This window comes from Oryza sativa, chromosome 3, assembly GCF_034140825.1.
Source record: "Oryza sativa Japonica Group chromosome 3, ASM3414082v1".
Lineage (NCBI taxonomy): Eukaryota > Viridiplantae > Streptophyta > Magnoliopsida > Poales > Poaceae > Oryza > Oryza sativa.
The window spans coordinates 20,800,372-20,808,184 of record NC_089037.1 but is presented as its reverse complement, the minus strand read 5'-3'; the positions used below and the strand labels follow the sequence as shown (position 1 = coordinate 20,808,184).

At 45.6% G+C, this 7,813-nt stretch overlaps 1 long non-coding RNA gene across 4 annotated transcripts; it reads left to right on the top strand.

The window, feature by feature from the left end:
* The first annotated feature begins 2,843 nt into the window (after positions 1 to 2,843).
* LOC136355863 (uncharacterized) lies at positions 2,844 to 6,153 on the top strand. 4 transcript variants are annotated; one of them, XR_010740389.1, is made up of 4 exons: positions 2,844 to 3,557; positions 3,711 to 3,779; positions 4,140 to 4,196; positions 5,889 to 6,153. It is a non-coding gene; the product is annotated as an uncharacterized lncRNA (long non-coding RNA). The 4 variants fall into 4 exon arrangements; XR_010740391.1 differs by having other exon boundaries at positions 3,162 to 3,557; positions 4,116 to 4,196; XR_010740390.1 differs by lacking the exon at positions 3,711 to 3,779.
* Positions 6,154 to 7,813: the final 1,660 nt, after the last annotated feature.

Genomic DNA, 7,813 nt, shown 5'->3' with positions numbered 1-7,813 from the left:
CACTAGCTCCCTTCCCTCGTTCAGGCCAAGCCCAACAAATATTGTGCATTCCCCAGATAAGTCTGTACTACCTCCCTCTATCTTTCTAGATAACTCTATGCTGCCTCCCCCCTACTCCTCCCTATAAGTCTGTACTGCCTCCTCCACCAAGCTTCGGGCTGAAACCCATAGACGATGTCCCCCTCCTTCCAAAGTTTCATTCATACCCCTCTTTAATCTGGTGTCGATCAAGAAGAATAATCACCGACACGTAGACACTCTGAACCAGCTGCAATAAGAAGCTTCGATCATAAGGAACGAGGACCCCCAAATTAGGGGTGTAAGTGGCTAACCCGCGAAACCTACTTATAAGCTAAAATAAGCCGCGGACCCGCTTATTTTGACCTATAAGTGGGTTCGCGGCTGACCCACTTACACCCTTACCCCAAATCGTACCCGACCGTGCGAGGACTCCAGAAAATCCGGAAACCACTGTGTGCTAACAACACACTTAGGAGCATGACAGGAACCCTGACAGACAGGCCCTATAGGAACTCTGACCGATAGGATCTACAGCCACGCACTATCCACCACCAATAATTGAGACCGACCATACCCTGAGACGCGCACGTACTAAAGCCCCAGTGTCTGGTGCCTATAAAAAGGAACCCCGAGCGCTCTCAAGCAAGCGCACCAGCCATCCCTGACCCCGCGGTAACATGGGTTGAACCCCCTTGGGAAATCTCTCAAAAGCTCCCTGAAGGGTATGCCCGGTAGCTGGAACAGCTACTCCGACAGCTCGTTGGCTTTGCCGAGCTGATGCATCGTGTCGAGCAGATTTTCAGGGATCCCAGAAGTGCTGGAAGGCGAAACTCCTCCTTTCCTTCCCTAGAGAGAAAGAGCACGAGATGATCTCTTTCGAAACCCGCCATCCCCGGATCACCATGGAGGCTGCCTTCCAAGACGTATTCCGCAAAGCTCTGTACCGGCTTTGCAAGCTCTCTGCCCCGTTGGGCATAGACCATGACTATGGCTTGCACCCATACCGCACTGATGAAGACAATCGGTACCACCTCCGTATGGCCGGATTGCCCAAAGGATGTCGGTGCACGCTCCTCTCTAAGATGGCCTGCTCTGCCAAGAACGCCTACGAGCAGGCACTTGAGGAGCTGGACGAACTTCGTGATCGGTACACCAACTTAGAAGCCCGTTACCAGCAGCTGCCCCACAAGAACACCTCCGCTCTGCTCGTGCAGGCACGCGCGACGACCAACATGATCTAGGCCCCCAACTTAGAAGGACTCGCAGGAAGCCTCCATTACCGATCAATCCACTTTCACCTCCACCATCTCTCTAAGTAGGATTAGGAGTGTGAGCCCCTGTTGGGCGTTGCATTGTTAGTTGGTAGTCCCGTTCTCCCCTTTTGGAATGTATCTTTCAGTGCCCGATGTAATATGGAATGAAGCTAGTTAGTCCGCCATATCTCTATGTTTTTGGAGCTGAGTATTTTTATTCACACCTAAACCAAATTGTCTCCCTTTGGAAAGCCCTTTTGCGCCGGTAGAAATTATTTTGGAATTAATCGATAACCCCTCGTAGTAAGAAGGTTATGCCGACACACGCCCAAGTTTTGGATTTATCATGCCTCTGACATAGAAGCAAAAGTCTCAAAAATAAACCCACAGGATCCATACAACTAAGGATACATGCCTTGATCTGACAAGCAAGACACCGACTATCTAGCTTACAGAGTATCCATATAATTAAGAAAGACCACGGGTGCCAACAGAATGAGGAGAAGGATCGCCACCCAGAGATGATCATCATGGCCATCGTCTGTAAGCTCAAGCAATAAACCCCATAGAAAAACCATATGATACACTACCCAAGTCAACACAGTACAAATGACTATTCCAAAGGACCACACCTTGACCCACACCCATCGCCAAGCGGCGACTATCCTCGCCAAAAAGTTGCCAATGCGGTTCCCTTGCTCCGGCTCCACCGCCACCCGGACGCCACCCTCGACGATGGCATCGTCCGCCACATGCGCCGGCTGGATAGCTGGCCGCTGTACCAAGAGCCCGGCAGCCGCCAACGCCGACCATCGGCAAAGGCCATCCTCGGCCGAGGCACCTTGCGCCGCAGCACCATGCCTCACGCCGTTGCCAGCACCACGGCCGGCTGTGCCTCGCTCGCCGCCATCTTCGTCGCCTCCTCCGCCGATTCACCGCTCCATCCCCTCCCTTCGAGCTACACCACCCTCCACTTACCCACCGCTCGTGGTGTCACATCCTGATTTTCGTTTTAGGATTTATAAATTATCTAATAAATTATTATTAGAATTTATATTAAATGTTCATTAATATACAAGTGAAGTTAAATGTGGGAAATAAAATTTCCTAAATATAAATCATGGATGGATTTAATTTTTATTAAATTCTCCATGGTTAATTATACTCTCTGGAATTTTCTCGGATTTTTCGGAGCTCAACTCTTAATTTTAATCATACAAACAACATTTCAGTAATTATCCACATATTAAATTAATCATTAAATGGTCTGGTTTTAATATTTTTAAATACTTTGAGTGTCCAAGTATGTTCAAGATTTTTCTTGGAATTATTTGAGCATAGGAAATATTTTTAACAATTCAAAGATCATTTCAGTGATTAATTTAATTGGTAAAGTAATAAAAATCCTCCTCCTCAGCTTGGGCCCTTTTCAGACCATTCCCTCTTCGCTCTCCTTTCCTTAGCCGCAGTAGCCCACTCTCCTTCTTTCTCTTGGCTCAAGTCCATTTCAGGTCCCTCCTTCAGTCGGGCTGGAGAAAAAGGAAGCCCAGCCAAAGTCTACTTTACTTCGCCGGTATTGTTCATCTTCCAGCTCCAGACAGCCCGAGCCAGCCATCCCGAGATTGTGCAGCGCCGTTTTCTCCTCCAAATCCGGTCTCCTCTCTCGTGTTATTTCAAAATTAGTTGAGGGGAAATATTCCTCTTATCCTCCTCTATCCTTTCCCCCCAAGAATCGGACTTTATCCCGAAGAAATCAACGCGGAATTGAGCTTGATTCGTGTTTATCTCTCCACCAAACCCTAGGTTTTCCCGGCGCGATTCCTTGCGTTCCAAGCCCGATCTCTCTCTCCCATGGCTATAAATAGAGTCCCCTCCCTCTCCTCTTTCGGCCACCACCTCTCCCTCTCTCCCCCGTCGCTTGTAGCGCCGTCGCCGCGTTCGTCTTCTCTCTCGCTGCCGGCAGCCGCTCCAGCCGCCGTTTGCCGCCGCCTCGGCCGTCGCCCTCCTGTGCCGCCACCTCTCTCGGCTCCGCAAGGTCAAGAGCAAGCCCGGCAGCCCGTTCCCTTGCGCCGAAGACCCCGGGAAGCCCATCGTCGCCATCAACCCGAAGCTCGCCGTCGTGTTTTGATCTCCGGCGAGGCTCTGCTGCTCCTCCCGTCATCGCCAAGCTTCGCCGCCGCCTCCATTGGATTCGCAGCTGCGAAGTGGACAGTACCTCGCCGCCATCTCGATCTCGTCGTCGGCCGTCTTCCGTCGCTGTCTGTCATCACGTCGTAAGTGTTGGTAAGAATCGCCGTCGCCTTCTCTACCTCCCGGTGCCCTCCGTTTGCATTGTTGTGTCGTGGTTCGCCGGTAACCGCCGCTCCTATGTCGTTCACCGGTGTAGTTTATCCCTAGGGTCTTAATTCAATATAATCTAATTCGTGATTGGTCTAGCGTTGTCATCTCCGTGTGTTGCTGTCGGAACATTGTCATCATCCCTTCCTCTCCGATCGCTTTGGTTCGGTGAGACTTCTATCCGTTCTCTCTTTTCAATGGCATATTATTTCTTTTTAATATATGTCATCTACCAAATATAATCTAATCTTTTCTGGAGGTTGTTTAATCTTTTCTCTCAGTTATAAATCATTTGTAAATGGTTTAATTAATTTGGAATAGTCTTTTCTTTAATAGGTTTAATTGGAATTAAATCTTGTAAAATTCATATCTAATTCATATGAAGTCGGAATGAGGCCGTTCAAGTCTCTAAATTCATCTAAAATCATGATCTACATGTTTGTTTACTTTTTATGTACTGTTTATTTGGTTTTTATTAGTCTTTTTCTCTATTTTGCGTGTTAGCTTGTCGTTTTTGTTGTTGCGAAGGTTCGCGAGTGCGTTGGAAGTGGTTCTGAAGACTAATTGAAGACTGATTATTGCAAGGCAAGTCACACAGATCCCAAACACGATTCCTTTGAGCATGTTGATCCTATATTTAAATTCTCTATTTATTTCAACTGTGCATTTATTTTCGAATGTCACCGGGTGGTGTTATCCTATTCTTTTGTTATGGCCAATTTGCATTGAATGCCCTATTCCTTGATACCTTGGATAATAAATTGATTAGCTTGAACTCGGGATGGCAATCGGGCGCGACGGGCACGGGTAGTGCCTACCCATACCCATGCCCGTGAGATTATTTGTGCCCGTGGGTATACCCATTACTACATGACGGGTAAGAATGGTTGCCCATGCCCATTGCCCGCGGGCGCCTTATGCCCGCGGGCGTGCCCGTTTACCCGCCACAACAAAAGCAGTGGAACAAAAAGTCTACAAGCTACTAAGTTCGAATCGAACTTAAAACATCAAATATTCTCCGCCTCGGTGTCGTGTCTCTCCTCTGGCGGCGATAGAGTAAGAGGAGAGAAATAATAAGGGAAATAAAAGGGAAACCGTAGAAAACAAAGAACGTGGCTTATGTATTCTAGTGGATTTTGCTCCTAGCCTACATGTAAGTTAGATTTCGCGGGTAAACGGGCAAAGCGGGCATGTGTAGTGATTACCCATACCCATGCCCATTATCCATCGGGCATAGCTTTTGACCCAATAAGATATCCATGGGTATAAAATGGAGAACAAACCCAACCCTAATAGGGTTTTTACCCGCGGGTAAATGGGCAAACGGGCACAATTGCCATCCCTAGCTTGAACCTTATATATTGGTTTGGTTCAGCTAAATGCTATATATATAATTGTTTAGCCATGCCTAGAAACATTAGTTCATTAATGGGATGAATCATACTACATTATTATTTGTGGTTATATTTAATGCTAGCTCACGATGATTAATCGTGTTATGATAATTAATTGATAATTAAAACTTGATAATGGTGGGTTGTGAGCACATGGTTTTGAAGGTTGTGCTCATGACAATTAAGGGCCGATTCGCTAGCTACTGTTGTGAGACATTAACCGTGCCAACCACAAGCCAGCGTGGGCAACGGCTTTACCTTTTGTATAGCATGGTTCATTGCGGGGCACCAGACTGTGAAGCGGCGAGAAGTCCGTGGGGGTCGCTGGGGAGTCCATGCCTCTGGTTATTGAGGGGATGATTATGATCCAGGGACGGTGCGCTGTGGTGGATTGTGTTGTGCAAGGGGTACTGTCACAGTTCCTATCCGAGATATCGTGGTGGTATTGAGGCGCATGGTAACATGTCGTGGAGCTGTGTCTTGTGAGTACAGTGGTACATCTCTAGCTAGAGTAAAACTATTCGAATAGCCGTGCCCGCGGTTATGGGCAAGTTGAGCAATGTTTTTCGTGATTAATCTCATAATAATTATGGATGCTATAACTAGTAATAATTTATTTAGCTCCTGGTTTGGAGTTTGATCTGTATAGCCGGGTATGGTTGTTCAGAATGGTTGGGCCTGAGCAGCATGGGCGTGTTGTTCAGAGTTGATTAAAATTAATGATTAAATTACTCTACTGTTTCACTACTCTTAAATCTTTGCTAAATGCTGCTATTGCAAATGAGCCTATATTATGCCATGCTTTGGTATCCTTGTGCACTTGTATATTTGCTGTGTGGCATGTTGAGTATGTCATATGCTCATTCTTGTCATAATCAATCAGCCTCAGTTGAAGAAAAATGATACAGAAGGAGAAGATGTTTGACTTATACCCCAGTTGAGCTGCCTGTGGGGGTGGAGCCGGAGCTTCGCTAGATTTTATTTTTCCGCTGCAGTTTTCTTCGTTGTGAGGACTAAGTGCCTCTTCAGTAAGTATTAATTGCTTTAGTTATTTTGATGGATTTCTATATTAAATTGTCAGTTATGTACCTCGGCTGATTACTGGACGGGGATTTTATGCACAAATAAGTTCGAAAATTACTAGTGAATTTCTGGGCGTGACACGTGGCAACCGCACGGAGAAGACACAAAGCAGTCCCCCCCCCTCTCCTCCGCCCTTTTTTTTCGAAAGCGGCTCGCCCGCAAAATAAAATGATTACCTAAGTGCACAAGGGAAAAGAGATATTTTCGAAAATCAGTGTATTTTGAAACAAGCCGTTGCTTATCACCACCCGCGGATTGCCTCGGTCAAACGGCTATAAACCCCGCAGAGGACACAAGGTTCCACTACGACATCCGACCGTCGCACGCCATAGCTGTGGCCTGGCACGCGTGCCTACAAAAGGATGTCAAAAGACATGCAAGCCGTCCACCTAAAAAGGAGACAAGATATTCCAAGCTGTGCACTGAGCCATGCATTTTGGAAACCAGCGTGCCTTATCTTCTTTGTTTCTTCAAGTATCTTCCTAAATCTGTTTCTAAAATCTCCCACCTCATAAGGGCATGTATAAAAGTAGAGTCAGATATGAGCTCTACATTATCTAGAGACTAGTATCCTACAACAGTTAGAGATAATATGGTCTCTAATCATTAATGTATCAAAATATTTTTTCTTACTTTTCTTTCCTTTCTTTCACCACCATGCAATAAAATTTGCTCTAATAAATGCTAACAGTCGACTCTGAGCCGTTGTCATGCATAACAACCATACTCCTTTCTCTTTCTTCCATATCATCAAATTTACTTGCATAGCAATAGAGAGAGACCACCAATAAAAACCGTTGTACATGCCCTAAGGAGCCCGATGGAAGCAAGGAGAACTCCCGAACTGCAGTATCTCTCTCCCTTTATCTGACCCTTACTAATCTCGAGGACGAGATTATTGTTAAGGGGGTAGGTTCGTAACATCCTGAAAATTTCGATTCTAAAATACGGAATTAAAAATTCAGAATAATCTTTTTAAACCTTTTTGCATGCTAGGATTTATTGTTCATTCATGTGTGTTTAGGTTGTGTGCCAAAGGTCTTGATTAAATCTTATCTCCTAAAGGGACGCCCTCTATCCAACATCATTTCATTCCCTTATTTTCACGGTCTGATTTATTAAGTGCTTCGATACTAAACAAACCACAGACCTGAATATGTAACTCAAAAATGTTTCTTTATGTCACAATGCGACATATCTTTCTCAATTCTTACCCTACGGTTATTTTAAACCATTCTATTAATTCCACTCGATCATTCCCTCGAATATCTACAAATGATCGACGTATTTATTTATCGTGCGTCGATTCAATATTTGATTCTATTCCCACCGCGACAATTGGATTCGTATGCCACGCGTCGTCCCTAAAATCACTTCTTCGTTTCCGTCATTCGTTCGTACGAGCACTCTCAAAATAATCCTACGACAACCGATGAATTCGTTGTTGAGATTATAGGCATATAATGATTTAATATATTCCATAAATAAATCATAGCATTGCAGATGTATACCAGCATTAACGCATCATTAGATCTACACATGTAAACTAAGCAGTAAAACATGAAAAGATCAAATATGCGCAACATATTGAACACGTACCGAGGTGGTAGAAAGACCGGCTGCTCGGCAGGAACTTTTCGCAATTGCAGATGTTTACGAAGGCGCGCAGCACGCGAGCGAAGAGGAAGACGAGCCGTCGCGGACGAACAGGGAACAGTCGCGCTA